The sequence below is a fragment of the Equus quagga genome, chromosome 3 (genome assembly GCF_021613505.1).
Source record: "Equus quagga isolate Etosha38 chromosome 3, UCLA_HA_Equagga_1.0, whole genome shotgun sequence".
Lineage (NCBI taxonomy): Eukaryota > Metazoa > Chordata > Mammalia > Perissodactyla > Equidae > Equus > Equus quagga.
Genome location: NC_060269.1, coordinates 70,994,340 through 71,019,282, shown reverse-complemented (window position 1 = coordinate 71,019,282; position 24,943 = coordinate 70,994,340). Strand labels below are relative to the sequence as shown.

Genomic DNA, 24,943 nt, shown 5'->3' with positions numbered 1-24,943 from the left:
AAAACATCATTGTGCAAGTTTAGTGTATGTTTTTCTATGAAAAGCTGTTTATTAAACTAACTGTTATTTTAGCTGTTTATTTTAACAATTTATTCAACTGATGACCTCTTAGAATCAAGGATGGATATGAGAAGTTCATTAGACACACTGTAAGCTGACAGGGCTGGTACATTTACTGACTGCCTCGTACATAGGAGGCACTCCGTAAGTGGCAAGGGTTTTTGCTGGTATCTGTATGTTATTGTCACTGTGCTCTCCAGCACTCGTCATCCCTGCTGGCTTCAGTGGTGACGTCTCATGGTCCAGGACTAGCTCTCTCCCCTCCACACGTGCCTTCCCGCCCCCAGCCCTGACAGCACTGCTTCCGAGAGTGGAGCTCCTCTGCTGAGTTGACAGCTGACAATGACAAATGTAGTTTTCATCCCCCAGGTCATCCATCTTTTGCTTAGCTGAGGCCTCCAGGTCCTCTGAGGCAAAATTCTACTCTTGTCCATATGTAGGGAAGCTATTTTTGGCCAAAAGATTCTCCTGCACTCTGCACATTACACCAGTTGGACAAGTGGCAACTTACCTTTTGCCCATCCAGTATAGACAGTGTTGTAGAGACAAGACCATTGGCTATGGCATCAGACAGATTTGGATTTGAACATTAACCTCTCTGGGGTTTCTTTGCTCACAAAATGGAAATAATAACTATTTCTGAGGACCAATGTGAGGATGCAGCAAACTAAAAGAAGTGCAATGCCTGGCACATGCTAGGTGCCCTCCTGACGCGTGGCTGATCAGCAGAAGGACATGAGGTGGGCGGTGCCCTCAAGAAGCGCATCACAGGGTTGGAGTGTAGCTATAATCCAGGGCAGACATGCTAAATGCATCTGTGTGCAGCTCTCCTGCTCAACCACCACCTCCTCTCGCCTGGACCTCGAAACAGCCTCCAAATTTGTTTTTTCCCAATCTGTTCATCCTAAGCATCTGCAGTGCCACACTGGTCATACTGTCTGGCGAAAACCCTTCAAGGCTTCTCACTGTTCTAAAAGCAAAGCAGACTCCTGACCAAGTCCTGCAGGCCCCAGGCAGGCCCTGGCTTTGCCCACTGCTCCAGTCTCTTCTCACCCCATTCTGTCTTTGCTCATAGCCACAATCATAGCCACACTCATTTCTTTTCTGTTGGGTGAACACACCAAGCCTTTCCCACTGAGGAGCCTGGCAGCTGCTGTTGCCTCTGCCCTTAGCCATTCCGCAGATGGCTCCTTCTCACCTCTGAGTTCCCACCTCCACAGCGGCTTTCTCTGGTTCCCCTGGAAAAGTCCACCTCTCCGTCATTCTGTTATTCCAACCTGTTTATTTCCTTCAGAACACTTGCTTTAACCTGTAATAATCTTTTTTAAAACTTTGTCTGTTGTGTGTATCTCCACCAGAATATAAGCTCTTTGAGAGCACAAACTTGGATCTATAGCTCCTAGAACAGAAAGGAAAATGAGGCCTAGACTCAGAGAGGGCAGATGACTTGACGGTTGTCTCTCAACTGGCCAGTGACCAAGGTGGGATCGGAATCCAGACCCAAATGCCATGCTCTCCACGCTGCAGCACGCTGCTGGGGACTGTGCGTGAGGCTCCGAGACGTTACGGGTCCTGTCCCGGATGGCCATGTGAGCTTCCAGGACTGGCAGAGAGAAAGCCTGGAAGAGAGACACAGGGCCAGGGTCTCCAGCCACAGCTTCATTGCCCTTCCCGGAGATGACGACAAGGTTTCAGGAACAGCGGAGCTCCTTTGTTCACCCGAGCAGAGGCTTGGATGACTTGTGATGCACAAAGAAGAGGAGAAATGATACCAGGGAGCAAAGGAAAAGCTGAAGGATGGAGGCTCGGGTCCTCTGAGTGCATTCCTGTCCCCAGGCCCCAGATCCCCTGCTTTCCACTCCCCAGGTCTTGACACAGAGGAGCTCTCAAGTTTGAGATTATCCCCAGATCCACTTGAAGCTACACGAATTACCTGTAAGTGTCTACACTTGTTCCATTTTCAACTTGGAGAGAGCATCACAGAAAACGTGGCTGTGATCCATCCTGGGTCCTAACCCTAGTCTTCCCAGCCACCCCTGAGAGACCTGCCGTCTCTGCCCTCAGGATGGACAAGGGGAAACAAATCCCCACTGGCCCGAGTGCGCACTTAGGGTGGAAATAAGCAGTCACATAGATCTTGGAGATCCTTGGAGGGGGAAAGGAGGATTGGAGAGGAGACAGTAAAGGAACCCTAGGACCTCCGCCGAGTATGTCATAGTAACCTTCTTCTGCATGACCTTTCCCACCAGCTGTCTTCTCTTTCTTCTAGGCTGTTCTTCTCTTTTCCTCTCTTCTCATAGGACCTCCAGTCTAATTCTTGCTGGATTTCTTCTGTAAAGTCAGTAGGAGGTCACGGAGCCCCAAGACAAATAATTCTCTCCCCCAAACTGTCAATAGGGCCGAGGCTGAGAAACCTGGTTTTAGAGGAACAGAAGAGTATGAATTTAGAACCTCAGTTCTGCCACTGACTCAGTATGTCTTTGAGCAAGTAACTTAAGCTCTCTATGCCTCAGTTTCCTCACTTGTAAAATGGAGGTGCCCAGGCCTGTCCTGGCACAAGACTCCACTACAAACACGAAAGGAAGTGAGAGCGTAGAAAGTCTGCAGAGAAGCCCGGTGCTGGTTGTCATTAGTGCGTTCCTCATGATTCTCCAGAACCTTCTCTGAGATACTCAGTCACGCAGCAGATGCTCTATCTGAGAAGCGCCCCAGGCTGCACTCCCAGAACAGAACCCAGCCTCCGAAACGCCGCTCACCCCACAACTCCCCCGAGCCTGGGAGCAGACAGAGACTGGGTGCCAGTCGGAATTCTCCCCTCTGTCGGTGCAGAGCCTCAAGCCCTCTCTGAGCTCAGTTTCCAACCACCACATGAGGGGCTGGACTCATTTCAGTTCTTCTTGAGACCTCTTGAAAATTTAATGAGAGCTATCAACCCCCTCCTCACAAAACTGTCCCATTTTGGCTATGACTTCTCAGGGTTCCTGGACCCTCAGTGCCCCTCTACGGCCCAGTGCACAAAGATTAACATATCCTGCTCTGGAGGATCAAGTGTGAGCTTTGGAGCTCCAGGGAGGAACAAATAATGGTCTTAGATTATTGACAACTAATGACTCCCTACTTCCCTTCAGGGACTGAGGAGGTGGAGCAAGGAGAGGAAGAGAAACTAAAGAAAAGGGATGTGTCACCTCAGTGCAGCCCCTGCCCCTCCCACACTCCGACTCCAGGGTCCTGCAGCCTAATTTCCCAAGACTCAATGGGCTTCAGACCTACTTCAAGAGGTCCTAAGGTAAAAGGAGGGGTCGGGCTCCGAGGGGGCGGCTGCCCTGATCTTGATGAGCGAGGCTCCAGGCAAGGCAGCTCACCAGCGCCCCCGCCCCACACGGCCGCCACTTTTAGGCTTTCTTCTTCTACTTAATTCTAATCCATTTTTAAAATACTGAAATACCAGCAAAATAACCTAAGTAACTCATACAGAATTGACAATTGTTAACACATTGTCCTATTTGTTTCAGAAGTGAAACATCTCAGAGTTGAAATCGCTCTCTCCTCTTCCTTTCTCCTCTCCCCCATCCCTCTCTCCCCAGAGGGTATCCCTATCGTGAACTTTGTGGGTACATTTTTTGATCATTAAATGTCTTTAACACGTATGATACTGTATGCATCGCTTTGTGTTTTCACTTTATCTAAATGGTGTGTTGCATTATCACTCTGCAACCTGCATTGTTTTACACATTTCAGATGTGGGGATCCACTCGTGTCCTTCTTGTACCTGCTGCGTGGTAAGTAGTGCTCCTCCACACGTCCCGCACGTACCAGTCTCTGCTCAGGCGATTCCATTTTGTTGCTAAAAATCTCTTGTATATGATTATTGCTTCCCATGTATGAGATTTTCCTAAGATTTTCTTTTGAGTCTTGGAAGAAGTCTAGTTTGTAAATTCCCATTCCTTAAATTGAAACCCCTGAGAAGTGGCATCTGAGACCCTTATTGGCCAATACGTCACAGAGGGCAGCAAGAGTGGGACAGAGCCCCCACTCATACTTCACCAGATCACCCGGGAAGGGGAAGGGTACGCTTCACCAGATCACTCAGCAAGGGGGAGGGGCATGGCACTGTTGTTACTAATAAGAGGGTGCCTTTGGCAGAGCAGAGGTGGGAGCAGGAACCCTGGGACTGGGTGGAGTCAAGGAGCTTTGGCCAAACAGACAGCTCATCCGGCTGGCAGAGAGGTGACAGAGGACCTTCCTGCTCTTCTGTGGTGAAAATTCCCTAACATTGGAGCTAGGTAGGACCTCAGAGATCCTTTACCCCAACTCCTCCACTACACAGAGGCCCAGAGCAGGGAAGGGTCACATCGCAAGTTCTGGACTCGAAACCAGTATCCTTCCCATTTTACCAACAGGACAGGGCCAACCAGGTTCCATTTTCCAAGACCTGGGGTGTGGGGGCACAGCTCCCTGCTCTCCATGGGCCACATGTGTAAGGGAGAGGATGTGGGGAGTGTGCGTGTGTATGTGTAAGGCTGCCTGGTACCTGATACAAATGGGATTCCATTCTGTGAGCTCTCAGTGCTGCTCCATTCAGAGATGATCCCCGTGGGTGGGTGCCTGAGAAGGCAGAGGAACCCCCGCAGGCTCTGTGTGGGCCCCAGGCACGGATGGGAGAGCTGACCTGCCTCCAGGAATTGCTGGTGGCTGCTGGGTTGAGACCAGAGCTCTGCCTTCAGCTCTCTTGCTCCCTCTGAGGGGACATCAGCAGTCCATGATAACTTCCAATCTCAGATGGGAACCACCCTTTGCAGTCCCATGTTCAGTCCCATCTGTGGAACCTGGAGAACTTCACATTCACTATGAGTCATTCACATGTCCCTCAGGTTAGACCACGTGCAAGCATCATGTTGGGTGCCGAGAAGAGCGGCGAGGTCTCTCACAAAGAACTTGAATCCAGTGGTGGATCCTCAGTTTCCTCTCAGAGGAAGAATGTGGCCCTCCTCCAGGCCTGGCCTGCGCCTTCCCGCTGTGGGAAGCCCTGCAGACCACAGGAAGCCCCTCCTCCAGGCCCGCAGCTGCTCCTCAGTGCTCAGCTGGCTTGGCACTCAGCCTGCACAGCCTAGGGACAGCTCTCGCATTATTTACTTTTTCAGGAGTGAAGGGTTCTTTCTCCAATTATCTTTAGCCCTCCTTCAGGGCGGAGACAGAGTGGAAGCTTCTCTGTACCCACAGAGCGCTAAGCCCGGTGCTAAGAACACAGCAGGCGCTCAATGCATGTTGTTAATAAAAGCAGCTCACAGGGAGCACAGAGGCGACTCTCCGAGCTTGCAGAGGGACGGGGAGGCAGAGGGTGGCCACAGGACGTAGATTGGGGTCCCACAACATGGAGATGGGAAGCTAAGTCGACACAACTAGAATCCAAATCTGGTTTCAACCCAAACTTTTTTGTCTCTTAAACTGAGTCAACTGGTCACCTTGGGGCAAAACGGTGACCATCTCCTTCACCTCCCAGTCCTGTGCAAAGCTGTGGACCAAGACAAAGAAATAGGAAGCAGAGTCGCTGTTTTCAAGGAGACGACTGAGAGACTAGACAGGTGCAGCTAAATACGAAGAGTACAAGACAGCAGTGTAAGGGGAGGCAGGAGCGACTGGCAGGAGTTTGCTGGGTTAGAGCTGACTGGCTCCGTGCCCAGCACAGGGGCCTTTTTAACTTCTTCTTTCATATAGAAATGAGGTGAAGACTCTCACTCGACTGTCTGTCTGTTGTGGACTGAATGTTTGTGTCCTCTAAAATGTTATGTTGAAGCCCTAACCCACAATGTGATGGCATTAAGAAGTGGGGTCTGGGAGGCATTTAGGGTTCGATGAGTGCGAGGGTGGAGTCCTCATGACGGGATTAGTGCCCTTATAAGAAGAGCCCAGAGAGCCCTCTCCCGTTCTCTCCCTGCCTCTCCTCCTGCCTTGGGAGGACACAGCAAGAAGGCAGCCAGGAAGAGAAGCCTCACCAGACACCAAAACTGCCAGCACCTTGATCCTGCACTTCCAGCCTCCAGCACCCTGAGAAGTAAAGACGTGTTTAAGCCCTCAGTCTGAGGGATTTTGCTTTAGCAGCCTGAGCAGACTAAGACACTGGCCCCCCAGACGCCCTGGTGAAGATGCTGCCAGGCGGTCAGGCCCCTGTTTCTGGCATTGTCTCTTTTCTTCCCTCCTGGTCTCTGCCCACGCGATGCTGAGCCCCGGAGCGTGCAGCCCCCCTCCACACACTGTTCCTGTGGGGCGCCATCTAATGGAGAGGCCCTGTGGGAAGGCAGGGAGGCCTGGCCCCGCCTCTGGGACAAGCAGCCAGCTCCCTGTCTGGCCCGCCTGCCTGCTATGACTTGTTTGCCCCTTCAGGCAGACTCCCTGAGGACAGGTCCTGTGGCCTGCACAGGTGTGGGTCCCCAGATCGGACCACCAGGTGACATTCGTCAGGACCACACACGGTGCGGCTCTGCCTGTGTTATGGCATCAGGCCCTCAAGGAAGGGTCACAGGTGGACGGACATGTTCTGTCGCCTGGCTAAGATTTAACCATCCCATGCATCTATTTCCTTACGTGCTGGCCAAGCATAGCTGACACAGACCTCACAGAGCAACTGTCAGGATGGAAGGTCATACAGATGAAAATGCTTGACCACAGCAAAAGAATGATACACACTGGATGAATTTAAAACCGAAGGACTTGTGAAATCAGAGCAGTGAGGAAAGATACTAGAACAAGATCCCCACATGTCCTGCGGTTAAAAGAGCAGATCTTCGGGAATGATTGCCACTGCCGCCCCACCGCCACCTCCCTGTGGCGGGAGGGCTGGGTTCACAAGCACTTGCAGAGCCAGACCCACCTTTGTGCCTTCAGGAGAGCAGCGGGGTCTGCAAAGAAGTGAGGGCAGTCCAGGGGCATCTGCCAGGTGGGGCTGGGGGCCCTGGTTGCACGAGGCTGGTGGATGGCCCCCAGCCAGCTCCCCAGCAGAGGTCTCTCTGGGACTCATTGAGTGTGTGCCCAGGGTTCACTGACCCCACTGTCAACCTGACTCTCCCCCGAGCCTCTGTCCCTCCCCCCAGTACATTGCCTGATTCAGCTCTCCTTATCTGCAACTGCAGGGCTTGTATTCCTGTCCTTGGCCTCTCCTCCCATTTGCTGCTCTAGATGTGGGTTGGGGCCCAGGGCTGGGGCAGGGTGAGCCTGTGAGCTAGTCAATCATCACAGCCTATCTGCAAACCTCCCAGTGCTCAGTTGGTTGGCCAATGTCTGGAAGGCTCCATGTGCAAAGCTCAGTACATAGTTTCTGAGTGAATGGAGGAGGAGGGGTGAGGGTGAGGGCAGCATGAGGAGAGCTGAGGTGCTGATGGGGAGCAGGGGCCCACGCAGCTCTCAATTAAGTGCACTTGGATCTGTAGAAAGGGAAATGGCCGGCAGGCTGAGTCACTCCACAGGGTGAACAATCGGGAGCAATTCCGCATCCCACCACTCTGGAGGCATCAAAACCCGTCCTGCCTGGCAGCCTTTAGTGTGTAGGTGGTCAGCACAGGGCTGCTGGCTGCACCTTCCCCGGCCGCGCTGGCGGGCAGCTTGTGTCTCAGCAGAGCTGACTGGCACGTCTCCTCAGGATCACAATTACCCACCAGTCCATCCCAACCTGCCCTTCCCTCTCCCCAAAATAAGGCCAGGGTTCCAGGCAAAGCTCATGCAAATTTAACCCCGCTGCTGTTCACACAGGCGCTGCTCCCACCAAGAGAGCAGAAGGCAGGTGAGCCTCATCACCATTCCTGACTGGTGCCCGCAGGGGGCCCACGTGAGCAGGGGCAGACGGGGGAGGGGGCCACTTCTCCTCCCACAAACGGGGCAGCACCAAAAGAACCATAACTCAGATCTGAAACAGGGCGTGGGTGAGACCGCTGGGGAGGGCTGAGGATCTGCGACACTCCCTCCCACCTCAGCAGGCCAGAGATAAGGAGCCCCGGACCAGGTAGGCCCTTGGCGGCAGGGCAGATGGGCCCCCCTACCTGCCTAATGGTTACTGCCCCAGAGCAGAGGTTAAGCGGGTGACTCCGGAAGGGCGAATGTGAAGCTGTCAGGTCTGCGTGGAGTGAGTGATGGTCAGATTAACAGGGTCTCAGGGACTGAAACATTGGTTTTACCTGTTCCTCATCTTTGTGGCTGCCTACAGTATTCTGAGGTCAGGCTCAGGTTCAGTAGGGTTAGTCTGTGTTAAATGAGTAATGCGGGCCGTGGGCTTGGGAAAGGGAAGTCCAACAAAGCTGACTACCCACCATCTTGACTTGGATGGGAAATGTCTCAAGTCGTCTCAGGAGCTCTGCTTCTGTGGCTCCAACTCTCCAAACCTCGCCCCCTTCCTTCGCCTGCCCCCGGCTCCACACTGAGGTCCTCTCCACTCTCCAGACCAGGTTCCTGGCTCAGAGGAAAATGCAACAGGTGAGCTGCCTGGGACTCCATTTCATCCCAGGAGCCAGGGGAGGGAAGCTGCAGGGAGCCGCACTCATGGTGAGCCATCTGAACTGAAGGAAGCTGGAGGGCCCCTTCAAAGGCATCACAGAGACACACACTTAATTATTCCACCCAGGTATGAAGCCCATCCTAAGATGGCAGGAGCCCTGGGGCAATCAGAAGATGAGAAACAGGTTGGCATCAGGTCATAGGTGGACAACAGCACGGAGAAAAGCTTTCAAAGCCCAGAGGTGTTGCTTCAATGCTCCATGATAAGAGGCCCCTGTGGCCCAAAGAGGTGGGGTGACTTGTCCAAGACCACATGCGACGCAGGAGCAGAATGCCGCTGGACACCTGGACTCCCGCCTTGCTGGCCGGCGCTCTCACCACTTACATCTGCTTAACCAGGAGCAAGAAGGGCTGCAGTGGAGATGTTCTATGCTGAGAGGTGCTGCTTTGAAAACACTCAAATCAAAGGAGCCAGACCAAAGATGAAATCAAGTCCCCCACCACACATCCCAGCCACTGCAACTTCACGTGTCATCACCAGCCGTAAGACAGGGACTGAGGCCAGGCAATAAGTGGTATCTTTCCACGAAAAATCAAGGGGAAATTGGAGCCCATACATTTGGTTAGTGCGAGGGTGTGACAAGTGACAGAGGTAGCAAGACAGAGTAGAAAAAAGAAGACAGAGCAAAAAGCTCTCTACCACCTACAAGACCCCTGGGATAGCTTTGTTTCAGGACTGGGAGGGAGATCTTACCACAGAAGGCACTGACCCTTCCAGAAGCCGGGCAGGCGTGGGAGAAGGATGGAGGGTGGAGAAGCTGGGGGGATGTGTGCGTGCTTGTCCTAAAGCAGCTTGCCTTCCCTCCTCGCCTCCCCTCGTCCCACCAGACCGCACCGGGAGTATCCAGGGGGTGTGCATGGTGGGGGTGCCTCATAGGTTTCAGAGCTCAGAAGGGGAATGGAATTGGGAAAGCTCAAGGGAAAAGCTCAGATTCCTGACTCTGGATGCTCGAAATGACCTGGTCCCTTAGGGGGTGTGGCTTTGGGTATTTGGAGTCGCCCATGTGCACCTGAGTGTGTTTTGAGTGCTCAAAGACATGGCCTGTCTGTTGGGATCTGTGTACACAACACGGGAACCCCGTGACTGTTCCTGATGAGTCTCTATTGTCCTGAGTTAACCCTCTCTCAGTACCATCTGATGTGTGGCTGGGGAGCGCTGACTTCTGTGTCACCTCTGCCTGGATTTCTCAAGCTCCCTGCGTCCTCCACCAGGGTATGTCCCTCTCGGTGAACTGGGAGCCTCACATCCTGCAAAGCAACCTCTGGTGAGCATCAGGAAAGCCCTGGACCCGCCCGGGGTCTGCTGCCCCACCAGCCCCGACAAGGAGATAGGCAGCCTCTCTTCAAAGTCCAAGCGTCCTGCAGGGTTGGCCCAGGGCTGTCCCTAAGTCCCTGACTACTGCCTGTCCACCTCCACGACACCTTCCTGGTAAAGACTGCAGCTGACAGAACCAGAGACACATCAGAAAGAGGCCCTGAAGCTCAGCATGGAGACGGCAGGACTTGGGGTCACTACAGCTTTGCTCCCCTCCCTCCTTGCACTTCATGCTCCATGGATGCTGCTGGCTCCTGGCTCCCCAACTTGCCATCTTTGCCTCTCAGTGCTTTTCCACATGCTCTTCCCTCTGCCAGGAACAACCCCCCTGACTGTGGCTGCGCCACGGGTAAGTGAACAAGCACCTTTCCCCCACCACGGCCTTCCTCGACTGTGTCGGAGGAAGCAATGCCAGTCCTATGCCCCACTAGGACATCAAACCCAAACCCACAAATACACACACCCCGCACTCTGCGGGGAAAGAGGGTTAGGCACACGGCTGCTGCTACTGGAGAGCTCAGAGCAGAAGCTGAGATCTGGGCAGGAGGAGGGGACTTCCAGCTGGGGGTTCTTGAAGAACCCTCAGCAACAGTGCCTGTGCTGTGTCCCTGTCAACACTGTTTTGAGCTGGTATAGCACACTGGGTGCCCTCATCACCCAGAGCCTCTGTGGACAGTATCTACTTCGTCTGATCTCCATCAAGACTGAATGAACAAGGCAAGGAGAACACGTAACTTAACTCAGCACGCAGCCATCCTAAGCCTCAGTAACGGTTAGCTCTCACCATGCGGTATCCCTGACTTCACTGGTCTTTCAAGGCCACTTCAAATGCTGCCTCCTCTGTGGGGCTTCCCAGACGAATTCAAGGCACGTTAATCTCTAGATCCTCTTTGGAAGTGGTTTTCAAAGTGTGGCCCCCCAGACCAGCAGCGGCAGCAGCTTCACCAGGGACCTTGTTAGAAATGCAGATTCTCAGGCCCACCCCACCCAGACTGCTGGGGCCCAAAGATCAGTGTTTGAACGGTCCTCCAGAGGGTCCTGACACAGGCTAAAGTTTGAGAACCACTGTTCTGGTATTTTCTTTATACTCTATCATTGTACTGATCATAGCCTGGCTTGAATTATCATTATAAGCTCCATGAGGGTAGAGACCTTGTCTTATATTTTAAGGAAATGGTGGGTTAATCCTTGTGAATTTGAGTTGAATGAGCATTTTAATTAGATTTCATTGAATAATTCCTAACCTCTAATTCCTCCCCGCCTCCCCATCCTCTCAACCTTCCCATCCATCCTGGGGATGGGCCTTACCTGTCCTCAGTAAGAGAAGAAGACTACCTACCTCCCCCAAACCCCCACCCCACCCGAGGCAGCCACTTAGGCCTCACGAAATTGACAGTGAGGGTGAAGTAAGGGGAGAGGGCACCTGTGGAGTGTCAGGAAGCTCCAGATATTTAAGAGTTTGGATCAGCAGTATAAAATACTGTCCCTGACCAAGTAATGTTGCAAAGACTTCACAAACCTTCTAGGTGCTTCTTGGGCTGAGCTGTCCTCTCAAAATGCACAATCAGGGCAAGGGAGTCTGGCACTAACCCCCCGCCCACAGATTCTTTCACGACACCCCTGAGCAGCCTGCTTACGGGAACCCATGGCACTGCATCCAGGTGCAAGAGAGCAGGAGGGGTGCAGGCTCCCCCCGCTGTGCTGGTGGCAGGGCTCCCTCCCAGGCCTCTGGCCAGTCTAACTGGAATGTGGCTGACTGTGGCCAAGGAGACAGACATACAGCATAAACATGCTATTTAGCCAACCTGCCAGCCAGATTTGGTGCTCGCTGTGTCCAACCAAAGCCACCGATCTGCAAACATCAGCTTTCCCAGAAACACGGACGCTGCGAGCACAGCACGGGCCATCAGGAGGGTGACCATATTATCTGGACACTTTTAAGAGTGGGAAGGGCACTGGTATTAATTACAGCAGGACAACAGACATAACGCAGGGAGTACGCTCACCTTAGGTATCAACCACGTGGGCCAGGCCAGGGGCGAGGATGTCATGATGGGAGGCTGGGTGTCTCTTGGCCCCCTGCCCCTCCCCTCAGCCACTTAGTGTTCTACTGACCACAGGGACACACATAGGGAAGGAATAGGGAGCGGTGAGTCCCAGCTCAATGGGCCACTTACTAGGTTCTTTGCCTACACTGACACTTACGGCGTGGCACCTTCTATTTCAAGCACCTTCACGTCGGGTCCTTATCTCTTCTGTCCTCACTACAACCCTGGACAGGTAGTGTAAGCCAGGTTCCAGGGGGCACAGGTAGAAGAGCTGATTCTAGAACCCAGGACTTCTGGCTCACAGGCCAGAGCTTATCCAACACCTCACACAGCCTAGTCACAGGGCAGGCAAGGTGAAAGCAGGACTGACATGCCTGGTAGGGCAGACCCAGCTCGTGTCACCTCCCAGTACATGTGTCAGTGGTTGCTTTGACAGGTGGAGAGATCTACCCCTGGAGGGGTGAGCTGCTGGGAGCGCCCGTGCCTTTGGTCAACATTCACAAGCCATGTTTGGTGAGCATTTACTACGGGCACTCATGATCAGGGCTCCACAGATACAGCAGTGACCAGAGCAGAGTCTGCCCTTATCGACATGTAAAATCGCATCAGAAAATGATCAACTGGGCTGGCATTCAAGGCCCTGTACAATCTGACCCAACCTCTCTTCTCACCTCGCCCCCCATTATCACAAGCTACGCCACCTAAGTGTGCTTCCCAACTGATCCGGGTACGCAGGGTCAACTCAGGGCGCACTGGGCATCTGCTGTGCCCTTCTTGTCAGCATCCTTGACCATCCTCCAGGGCCTATCCAGCCCTCTCCCTTCTCCACACCTTTGTCATGTCGCTTCCTCCCATCTGAGGCACAGCCCTCTCCTCTCAGATCCAGCCCTCCCAGGTTTCTCCTGCTTCAGAGACTTGGTATTGCTGAGGAGTGCTTTTGTCAACTAGACAGTAAACTCCCTTTGAGTCCAGATGCTGAGGGGCACACCAAAGACTTAAGATCTCCTAGCAAGCCTGGCCGTTACTGCTGCCTTTTGTATTTCTCAAGTCATATCTATTAAAGCTTCTTCACTCTGTAAGCATGTACCCACCTCCGCACCTTACTCCCTGCAGGCCACTTCATCTCTTCATACAGAGACACCTAGAAGCACTGGGAGGAAACTCCCTCAGCTCCCTGAACTCATAACTTACCTGCAGTGGAAGTGGTTCCTGCCTCCTTTGTGCCTGTCACAATGGAATGTCCTCACACCAGGTAGTCCTTCCAGCCGTGGTATGAGTCCATCAACTCCAACCTTCTCAGGGGTCTTGCTCCAAGAATTATGTTCTCTTCCTTCTATTTCTTCATGTTCCTGCTTTCTATTATTCTCTCCCTTGAGCATTTAAACATGCACAAGTCTGCCAACTCAAAAGCAACCACTAGCTCCTGAACTCCATTTTCTCTCCAGGAGCCAGTCTTTCCTCCTGTTCACAGCCCAGCTCTTTGAAAGAGAAGGCCATGCTCACATTGCCACTCGCTCATTTCCCACTTGTCCTCAGTCCACAAAACCCTGGCTTCTGTCCCCACCAGTCCACTAGAACTGCTCTCCACGGATGTTGCTAAGTCCAGCTGATACTCTTCCACAGTTATCATACTAAATCTCTTAGTTGCTCCATATTTTTTTTCCACTCCATCCTTTTTGAGACACTTTCCTGGGCTTACATGACACTATGATCTCTTGGCTTCCTCCATAACCCCCGGCCTCTCCTTCTCTGTCACTTTTGCATCTTTCATCCTGAAAAGAGGGTTCTCTTCAGGGTTCCATCCTGGACCCTGTCTTCTGCTCCTGGTTGGACCATCCTTTCCCATGGCTTCAGCTGCACCCACATGGTGATGATTTTTGGATCCATGTCTGCAGCTCAAATCTCTCTCCTGAGCTCCTAAGCTGGACACCCAACTGCCTGCTGGCCATCTTCCCTTGGTTGGGCCACCACATCTCAAACTCAACATGTTCAAAATGGAATTCACCATCTCTCTTCCCTGCCATCACCCATTTTCTCCCAACATGTCCCTCCTTCTGGATTCCTAGTCTTGGAGAATGGCACAACCAAGCTAGAAATCAGATTCCAAGAAACCTGACCAAGCCAGGAACCCTTGATTCCTCCCTCTCCCGCAGCCCTATATCTGACCAATCACTAGATCCTGTCTCATTGGTTTTCCTCAAAACCAGCATTTCCCTCCAACTTCACTACCACTGTCTTAGTCTAAGTTTCCATCATGTTTCTCTTGGGATATTAACAGGCCATTATTTGCTGTTTTCCAAGTTCTCCCAAGGATTCCCTATCGCCCAAAAAATAAAGTCCAAATTTGCTAACATGGCAGAGAAGGTCTTCATGAGTAGGACTGTCTGTCCCTGCATCTCCGTGTTGTAAGCCACTATTGCCCTCCCTCCCCTCATTCTGCCCTCCATCCATTTGGACTGACCTGAGTTCTATAAATGTGTAGTCTTCTTCGCTGACCCTCACCCAGCTTTCCCACGCTGCTCCCTATGCCGAAGTCCCTGGACTTTGCTGCAACAGGGCTTCCACTGTGAGCTCTTCAATCCTCTGCTTGTTCTTATAACAGCACTAATCACACCACACTGCAGGCCCTCTTTATTCATATCTCTTTCTCAACAGACTATAAGACTATAAGACTATGTGTTTTTTCAACTCTGTATTCCTAACTTCTAGCATAGTACCTGGCCTGGAGCTCAATAAATGTTTGTTGAATGAATGGACAAGCATGCATTTAAATATCATATTCTATTTTATGGTGCATGGGTTCCATAAGCTATCCTTTCCTAGCTGCAACACCATAAACCACCACAACTGGGTGTTTAGAAACTTCTTCATCTCTAACCCCAACCCCAGGAGGCTCCTTAGAACGTACGTAGCCTGGAACACAGCTATAACAATCTCTGTCCCCTCACCATGCTCTAGACAAGGTGTCTTTGTGTGGCACTTGTGCCTCAGTGGCACCCTAGTCTGAGCATCTAGTCAGGGGCTGTGGGTGTGTTGGAGTTTGTGGGCCTGTGTGCTAGACTTTCCTCACGCAGTAGAGTCCGGCTGAACGACATAACTTGCTGGGGCGTAAGCGTGTGCACTGGATGCAACATCCCTGTTGGTGCTGAGTTCCTCTAAGTCATCTGCACTCTGAGCTCCATTCGGTGAAGAGAATCCAGGACTCACAGAATGACCCACTGTCCCAGTTTGCCTGGGCCTGTGGGAATGCCTGCGATGTGAGCCTTCAGTACTAAAATGGGGAAAGTCCTAGGAAAACTGGGATGAGTTGGTGGCCTTATCTAGCCAAGAAGTTGGAATTAGTACAAAAGAAGGCTGAATTAGCCCTGGTGACATCCTGACCTTTCCCTTGGCCCCCTCACTGAGCTGCTCCCTGGGGTGACCCGAAAGAAAACAGAAATATAGTGGCTGCATATGTGTGTCTCAAACGGGTTCCCTATCAGGGGTGTGATCTTGGGCTCCTGGAGGGAAGTGCCTATAGGGCCATGGTGGGGGCAAAGAAGAAGGTGTGTGGAGGGGATGGGTGAATCCTTAAGTTGGAGGTAGACAGAAAAGGAAGAAGTGAGCACATCTCAGTTAGCCCCCATCCCCACTCCTCCCTGACCCAGAAGCTTTCCTGAAGACCCTGAGAGAGGTGGGCAAGGAGTAGGGGGAGGGTCTAAGCAGGAGGAGGAGGTCTAAGAGAATGTGGGAGGGAGGGATCCAAAAGCATAGGTGGACTCTAGGGGGAGGGGAGGAGAATGGAAAGGAGAGGAGGAGGGAAGAGGATAGGAAGAGCGGGTTGGTCCAGTCTGATGGCAGCAGAGGGCAGGCAGGGTCTGACAGGGACCCTCCGGGGAAGGCCTTCATTGTGAGTAAGTGGAGGGACTGAGTTGCAGGGGAGAGGGTGCAGAGATTCTACCATAGCTGCTGGTTATGGAGATCCGATTTCTTTTGTGCAGATGTCACAGGCCAGGTGAGCTGTTATTAACTAAACCAAGTCAGGGCTTGGTAGCAAGGAGGCGTGTCGTTGAGCGCCTCTCAGCACGGTGAAGAATGATGGAGCCCATCCAAGTGGAGGCAGCTCCAGGGACCACAACGCGCGTCAACAGGGAGAGGCGTCGGGGAAGTGAGTCCCTCCACATAGACGGCAAGCAGGAGGCCTGTAGGGTACCAAGAGCAACATAATCCTGGGGTAGACTTGTCTGTTTTATTCATTTCAAGATGCAATGGCTTGAAGAGTGGTGGCTATTATAGGCGGTTCTGATACCAGACTGGAGGTGAGCACACACAGCTGGTGTTAACTTTGACAGGACAACACCCAGAAAAAGAGGGTTTAAGAACTGGGCTTTTAATTGTGGATTCTCACTCTGTGAGCTGACAGGAGGGGAGCGGAACACTAGGACACCCCAGCAACCCCAGGGGGGCAAACTGTCCTGGAAGCACTGTTTTCTCTACTTCTACCCACCGCGGAGCCAAGAATCTCCTGCACGACCCCCTGAACAGGATCTGTCGGCATTGTGAAATTTCCCAGAGGGCTGTCTGTGTCTACGCCATTTCTGGCTTGGGGCAGAGGGTGGGAATGCTGGACTGGAGGGAGGTTGGCAGTAGGAGAATGTGAGTGAGAGCCCCTCCATGCCGCTGGGGGGCCACGTAGAAACAGCCCCATCAACCACCAGCCCCCTGCAACGTGTCACTCCCCACCGCTTCGTGCAGTACAGTGCCTGGCACTCAGGTAGAGCTCAGTACATGTTCACTGAGTGAATGAACGTCCTGCCTTAGGCTTCTCCTAGCTCAAACAGGCCTTCCACAACGCAGCAGCTGGAGGCTTTCTCTAAAACACAGACCTCACAGCTTCAGGTTGAGGTCCTTTTCAGCCTCTCCCCTTTGGATAATTGTCCCAATTTCCCCTCAGAACCTGCACTCCCGCGGCATTCGCGACTCTCCATGACCCAGGTCTCAGTCCCCCTTCTCAGTCTGTTCCACCCTTCACCATTTCCTCCAAACCCCACTCAGCGCACAATACCCTCACAGCCTGGCTCAGGCTGTTGGCTCAACTGAGAATCTCTTTCGCAACGTGACCCTAAGACCCTAGCCTTCAGCCTGTGATAACCCACTCTTCAAGGTCCCACTCAAAGGTCACTTCCTCCATGAAGACTTCCTACGTCTCCCTTGCTTCTTTGTCTGCCGTTTCACAACAGGGGGCCCAAGGCTACTGGGCACTGCTTTCATCCTGTCTCCCCATCCCTATCACCCTGCACTAGTCTTTGGGCTTCTTGAAGACGAACACTTCTATTTGTCTCCACGTACTCAGCCTAACTCAGACTCTTAAAGGAAGGAGGGAGAGAAGCCAGAGAGGCTCAAAGAGGTTGGAAGAAGGGCTGTAGGGGTTGGTGTTAGGAAAATGAAAAATGGCAGACACCTAGCTATCTGCCTCAGAAATAGCTATAAGCAGCACTGACTCTCCTTTTCCCAGTCCAGCTTCCATCCCAAGAAGAACTGCTAGTGAAAGAGGAGAGCTGAAGCAGCCCTCCAGCGTCCTGTAAAAGGGGCAGTGGGGGCCCTCGCTCCCTGGGCACTCACCCCCAAGTTTCATCAGGGAGACAAGGTTGCATGTCGCTCCTTTCCGCGGTTCTTTCTTTCCAGGAATTGGCCCTGATCTTCTTCGAGCCTCCCACAAGAAGGGAGCACCCTTCCTTGGCTTGCGTCGGTCCAGCAATAATGCTAATTGGAGGGGCTGCAGCTCCTTCTGCAGCCTTGTTTTGCCAGGCATGAAAGCCCCCCCTCTCGCTTTCTGGATGTGGGTACTGTTCCCGCTGGCACCTTCCTCGGGAGTGCAATTGTCATTCAGGCCTCATAAAAGGCCCCTTACAACTCACTCAGTCACTGGACCTCATTATCCCTGTCCATTCACCACATTCATTGGGATAATTCCTCCTGCTGCCACATGCACAGAGGCGCGTGCACATGTGTTCAGACCTCAAGTCCCATTAGCAGTGAGGACACTTGAAATAAAGGGCAGCCCCACCTGAATGCAGAACTGCCCGCCCTCTCTCCTAGCTGGGGAGTCGTCGACTGCGCTCGTGTTATTTCAAGAGGTGCGGGGGGAAAGGCGGCCTCCACAGAGCAGGCAGGGAGAAGGGGCGGGTGTTCCCTGGCAGCTCCCTTCTCTAAAACACTGTCAGCCACATCACTCCACAGACTGCTTCCCCCTCCCTCTCCTCCCAGAACCAGCTCGTCCTGGACAGCCAATCTCCGCCTTCCTCTTCCTTGCTAGCCTGGCCTTCAAGGCTCTCCAAAAGGGGCTCTCAAGTACCTTCCAGGCTTATCTGCTACCTCTTCGCTCCACTGGACTCCACGCCCACAGCCAGGTCTGCTCCTGCTATCCGGAGCTCATGCTGTGCTCATGTATTCTCTCTGATTACTGCTAGGGGCCCGGCAACTGCAATGGCAGAACAGCCGTTCTACCTCAGGCACCCAGCAAAACAGGGTCCTTTCAACATTTCTTAAAGTAATGGTTAACAAGACGGTTGTTAAGACCATGAAAAAAGTCATCAGAGGAAGCAGAGCAAAGGTGAGTCTGTGAAATAGGAGACAGGACGATGGAAGAGGGAAAAGAAGCCGAGCATGGAGGGAGCTGTTTTCTCTAGGGCCCACTCTATCACCTGCCACCAACCACACTCCCCCGCGCCTCGCCCAGCCACAGATTCAGGTTCCTTTCTCCTGATTTAGGACCCCAAGTCTCCTGAGTACTGAAATGCCATGACCAGGCATCCGGGGACCTCCTCTAGTCCCACCGTTCCATGTGGGAGACCCTCCCTGATCCCCACCAGGGCCCACAGTCCTCCTGCTGTCCACGGGCTTCTTGGAGGACTTCACTGGCACTTAGAAGGTCCTGCACGTACAAATATCATAACTACTCAGATGAGCTCCCAAATTTCAGAGGGCAGAGGGAGGGGCTCTCACCTCCATAACCTCCTATTGCACCCGGGGCACAAGTTTGCACTTCAGCGGCTGCTCCCCGAGCTGGCTGGGCTTCCGGGCAGCAGGTACAGATCGGCATCTGCTTGCCTAGTGAGAAATAATGTTTGCTCTTTCCCAGGACAGACAGGACCTGGTGGGCAGTTGGTCTTGAATGTGGGCATTTTTTAACCCAAAGAGCACAAGATTTGGGTCAGAGAGATGTGGACTGCACCGTAACTCAGCCGTTAACTAGCTCTGAGGCCTTGGCGAAGCTACTGGACTGCTTGAACCCCAGTTTTCCTTTTTGCATTTGCAAATCACAGTTGGGCTTCTCGGCCTCGGCGTTATTGAGAAATTGGACTAGATAATTCTTTATTGTATGGGGCTGTGCTTTGTACTGTAGGAAGTTTAGCAGCATCCCTGCCTCTACATACTAGATGCCAATTGCACTCAGTTGTACAATGAAAAATGTCTTAGACATTGCTAGGCACAATTGTTCCCAGTTGAAAATCACTGATATATACACACCTTGGGGTTGTTCTAAAGATTACATTATGTGACAGCATGTGTAAAGTATCTGACACAGCACCTAGCACATAACAGGTGCTCAATAAATATTAGTCCCATTTGCGATTTTAAGTAGAATCCGGCAGTTTCCCTTCCACCACCATCGAGTGTCCCTGGGGCCTCGGAAGTGGGTGGAGTGAGGAGGGCTCTAGACAAGAGAAGCCATGCAGCCCAGTGATCTCGTCCGCGGCTGCACTGGTCTCAGAGGCAGCAGTTCACGGACGCTCAGGTGTGTCTTGGAAGTGTCTGATGGGAAAGGGCAGCGCAGCTGGAGGCCCAGAGAGGGATGCCAGCTCAGCACTGCCCTGGAGAGACCTTTCCAAGCAGGCTGCCCATTTCTGCTTCAGGTCTTCCTCCTGCCCTGCCCCAGACCTCTCCTCTGGGGCGAGAAGATGGAGAGAGGAGGGAAATCCCCAGAGGTTGTGCTTCCTTCAGGCCTAGGACCCACGGGATCTTCCAAGTCCACAACCAGGCTTCCGTGAGAGCAAAATGGATCCAGTATAGGCAATCTCAGAGCTGCCTAAGTGAGAGATACCCCAACTCCTCGGGGACTTTTTCGTTTTTTTTTTTTTTTTAGCAGTGGAGCAGATATGACAATGGGCTGGGGCCTGGAATGTGCTCCTCTGGGTGTGGATTAGCTGTGTGGTCCAGAGTGTGTCATTCTTTCCAGGGCCCCTCATCATCCGCTCGTGGGCAGCAGCGGGACTGCTCCCTCCAATACAGTCGCTTGGAGAGGCTCTGGTGAGATCCGCAACCACACGTGCTTTGCGAAGAGAGAAAGCATTGTTGGTGGACACCCCCGCGGGGTCAGCCTCACACTGAGGGGGCGCAGCCTCACCAGAGCCACTTAGGAGGGAGTCACCGGATGGAAGGACTGAGCTAACAGGATAAGCACAGACCACGGTGCGCCATCTCTTGGAGGCCAAAGTGGAGCTGCCCTCTGAAGGTCAATGAGGTCAGTGTATTCAGGAGCTGGGAGCCCACAGCTCTGGGCTGGGAGCAGGGTCCAGCAGAGCAGATGAGGCAGGGGAAGAGTTGATTATTTTGGTTTGGTTTTGGTCTTAATCAGGAGATTAGCTGAGAAAGGGTAAAAGACATGCCAATTTCAGTTTTTTAAAATGGGGAGCTGAGATCCCAAAGCCCCAAAGGAGCATTCTTCACTTGCATGTGGGGTACCGTGGACGTGACCCAGTGGACACCTGGCCCATTCTGCACTTCCTTCCTCTGCACATGCGCTCTCCTTCCCACGCCCCCAGGGCCTGCATCATCTCAGGCCCAGCATGTGGCAACAACCTGCAAGACGGCCTGTCGTCTCCTCCCACTGGCCCGGCCTGCACAAAGGTCTTCTCAACACAGACTTCACCACCTGCATCACTCATCTTCCTGGTCCCCCTTCCTGCTCCCATGGCCCGCCTCATTGAGATCAACGCTACCACCTGACAGCGCTAGAAAACCTGTGCATTAAGAGGGGAGATCAGGGGCTGGTCTGGTGGCGCAGCAGTTAAGTTTGCACATTCTGCTTCGGCGGGCCGGGGTTCGCTGGTTCGGATCCTGGGTGCGGAGGTGGCACCGCTTGGCACGCCATGCTGTGGTAGGCATCCCACGTATAAAGGAGAGGAAGATGGGCACAGATGTTAGCTCAGGGCCAGTCTTCCTCAGCAAAAAGAGGAGGATTGGAAGCAGATGTTAACTCAGGGCTGATCTTCCTTAAAAAAAAAAGGCGAGATCAAAAGTCTTGTGTTTGAATCCTATCTTAACACTTACTCCCTCATGGAGAGAACTTGGCCAAGCCTCTGAGCTCTCTGAGCTCCTCCCCTGATCTCTGAAAATGGCATAAAGATCTTACATGTGACCTCATCGTTGTGCCGTGAGGATCAAGGACACGGTGGACGTGAAAGGGCTTTCTGAACTGCCACCTGCAGTGCCAGCCCCACAATCCACGCAGGGCTCTGCAGCCTCTCTCAAGGTCCATTCAGGAGGGTTTGCTTACGGTTCTCATGTTGTTTCTCTCCATAGCCATCCTCCCTCCTTTAACGGGCCAGGTCAACCCTTCCCGCGAGCGCTCACTGACGTCCCATCCCGACGTCCTCTTTCACTACCCGCACCCTGAGTGCCGAGACCCTGACCTCTCTCAGTTCTTCTGCGCAGGTAAGTGTTAGGATCCCCCAACGAAGTGCCTGGGGTTTACCCAGGACCTCACTTAATCCTCTCAATAATCTTAGCAAAGTCTCTGGATACAAGGCCAGTATACCAAAACCAACTGCACTTCTATATACTAGCAACAAATACATAGAAAAATAAATTTTTAAAACATACCATTTAAAAAATGTACATACCTGGGAATAACTGAGTTACACGTGGCGTCTACACTGAAAACTGTGAAGCATTATTGTGATAAATTAAAGAAAATCTAAACATGTCAGGTTCATGGATTAGAAGACTCAATATTCTAAAGATTTTAATTCTCTCCAAACTATCTATAGAGTCAATATAATCCCAATTAAAATCCCACAGCTTATCTACTAAAACACAAAGGGCCAAGAATAACCAAGACCATCTTGAAAAAGAACAAAGCTGGAGGGTGTATGTTACCAGATTCCGAGAGTGATAAAGTAACAGTCATTAAGATAATGTGGTGTTGACATAAAGGTCGATAAATTGACCAATGGAACAGAACGAGTCCAGAAACAGTCCTGCATGTGTCTGGCCACTTATTTCTGACAAAGAGGACAGGGCAGAGCAGTGGGAATATAAAGTTTTTATTAATTGCTGCTGGGTCAATGGTAATTCATTTACAAAAAGTGAATCTTGATTCCTACTTCACGCTACATATGAACAACTTCACATGAATTATAAATATAAACTCAAAAGGTATAACACTAAAGCTTCCAGAAGAAAACGCAGAAGAACAACTTTTTGGCCTTTGGATAGGAAAAAATTTCTTAACCAAAACATGAACACCACTAATCACAAAGCAAAAATATTGATAAATGAAGAATTTCTCTTCATCAAAGGTCTCCATTGAGAGTGAAAAGGCCAGGGTGGAAGATGTTTACAACACACGTCTGACACAGGGGTCCCATCAGACTACAAAAATACTTCTCGTAAACCTCTAAGACAGAAACCAAATAAAAAATGAACCAAAGATTTGAATTATGTGTTTCATAAAATAGAATATGCAAATCACCAAAAATGTATAAACAGGTGCTCCCCATGTTGGTCCTCAGGAAAATGCAAGTTAAAACCATAATTAAATACCACTAAACAACCAGTACAATAGCAAACTGGAAAAGCCTGACCACACCCAGTGTTGGTGAGGACGTGAAGCGAGTGCAGCTCTCATGCACCACTGGTGGCAGTGCCGGTACGTCAGCCACGCCAGCAAACGGGCAGGAGGGATTCAAGCTGCACAGATGAACGCCCTCTGACCCGGCAACTCCCCCTCTAGACGTACACCCACTAGAAACTTTCACACGCCTTTACTAACGACCCAGCAGCATCACGTGTAAGGGGCCCCAACTGGAAATGCCTGGAAACCTAAACCCTACCTCCAGTAGAATTAATGAGCGGGGTACACTCAGACAGCAGAATTACGGAGCAACAGGCATGGTGGAACTGCTGCCACCACCACCACACGGATCTTCTCACACAGCACGCCTACTACGTGACTCTAGAAACAAGACACTACGAAGAGGTGAACAGTATGGAGTCAGGAGGAGGGATGGACATGATTGGTAGGGGGACCGGGGGGCTTCTGGGGTACTTTTAATGCTCTATCTTTTGCCTCAGGTTCTATTTATATGAAAACTGTGAAAATTTACCTGTTTGGTCATCCACAATTTGTGCACATTTCTGTATGTTTATTATACTTCAATAAAGTTTTCACTTAAAAAATTCTCACAACAACCCCATGAGGTGATTCTTTCTTTCCAGTTTACCAACGAGGAAACGCTCAGAGGGAACGGGAACTGGTCGGATGTCACACAGGGACGAGAGGCAGAGAACGGTCCCCACCTGCCCTGTGGGCACGCCTCGACCCGGCCTCCTGACTCCACAGACAGTGCTCTCTCTCTCCAGGAGCTCAGTCCTCACTGGGGCTCACAGAGGCCCTGCGTGCTGCTGCCTGGTGCTCCCGTTGCTGTCAGCAAGGGGATGGCCACTGCAGCCCTGCAGACCCTCAGTGCTATGGGTGCATCTTTCTGTCCCTCCAAATTCTTCTGTGGAAGCTCAACCCTCAGTGTGGACGGTGTCTGGAGATGGGACCTTGGGGAGGTGATTACGGCTAGACGAGGCCATGAGGGTGGGATCCCATGGTGGGAGTAGTGCTCTTGTAAGAAGAGGAAGAGACTAGAACCCTCTTTCTCCACCACACGAGGACACATCAAGAAGGCACCATCTGCAAATCAGGAAGTGGGCACCAGACACGACATATGCCAGCGCCTTGAGCTTGGACTTCAGCTGCGGAACTGTGAGAAATGAATGTTTACTGTTTACGCCACCCAGTCTATGGTATTTTGTCACAGCAGCCTCAGCTGACCGAGACACTCAATGAAGGGACAAGGCGGCCAGAGCGAAATCTATACACTTGCTCACCTACCCTTGTCTCTCTCTTCCTCCCTCCTACTGTCCTTTCCTTCCTGCTCTAAAGAGTGTCCCTGAGCTTGCCTGGTTCCTGACTCTGCCTCCTTACCTGGCAGAGTGGTGCCATCTTTAGGACCAGGCTAGTAGGGTGGCCTCAGCCGTGCTCCCAGAATGTGGCCCCGAGATGCAGTGGAGAGTGAGTGTGGGGGAGAAAGAATGCTGTCTTGGCTCCTTCCTCTTCCCCAGGCCACCTGCAGCCGTGCCACCACCAGGCAGGGTGGGGTCTCCTGCCCTGGCTGCCCCTGGTGAGAAGCTCACAGGCGAGGAGGAGCTGGACTGTGCTGTCTGCTCAGCTCTACCTCTCCCTCCGCCAGGGCTTCGTCCTGACTCCTCCCCATGTCTCAGCCTCACAGCTCTTTTCTCCTTCCCCAAGAGAAGAAGGAGTGAAGCTGTCTCTGTTGGCAGACCACTGGGCAGGGGTTCCTTCCCTCTGTCTCTCTCCCTCCCCCACACAGCTGGGAGATGCTTAAGTCTCCGCCTTGCTGAAGAACCAGGCCCAGGAGCCTGTCAGAAGCTTCCTCTGAAAAAGCTGACTGCCAGCCTCCCAGGGCTCAGGAAGAGGGTCACCGCTGCCCAGGAAAGGCTGTGGGGAGAAGCTGACCTCCCCTCCCATCACCTCAAGCTGAAACTGCAGAGTACGGTCCCTTGGGCGTCAAGCAGGGAAGAGAGATTTTTCAGCTCCCATCTGCTGAGTATTTCCTCCAGTATTGGACGAAGCACCATGGACACATGATCTGGTGCAAGCAGCACCCCAACCCCAAGAGGGGCCTCTGTTATTATCCCCATCTGA

The 24,943-nt window shown here is 52.3% G+C and overlaps 1 protein-coding gene across 7 annotated transcripts in view; it reads right to left on the bottom strand.

Annotated features, from left to right (window-relative positions):
• Positions 1–24,943, bottom strand: part of LZTS1 (leucine zipper tumor suppressor 1) — a 48,693-nt gene that overhangs the window by 9,384 nt on the left and 14,366 nt on the right. For 3 of the 7 annotated variants that reach the window (XM_046656008.1, XM_046656011.1, XM_046656009.1), the window contains exon 2: positions 8,358–8,496. The exons of the other annotated variants lie outside the window; for them this stretch is intronic. The gene's annotated coding sequence lies outside the window, so the exon portion shown is untranslated. The remainder of the gene's footprint in view (positions 1–8,357; positions 8,497–24,943) is intronic. 7 annotated transcript variants of the gene reach the window in all.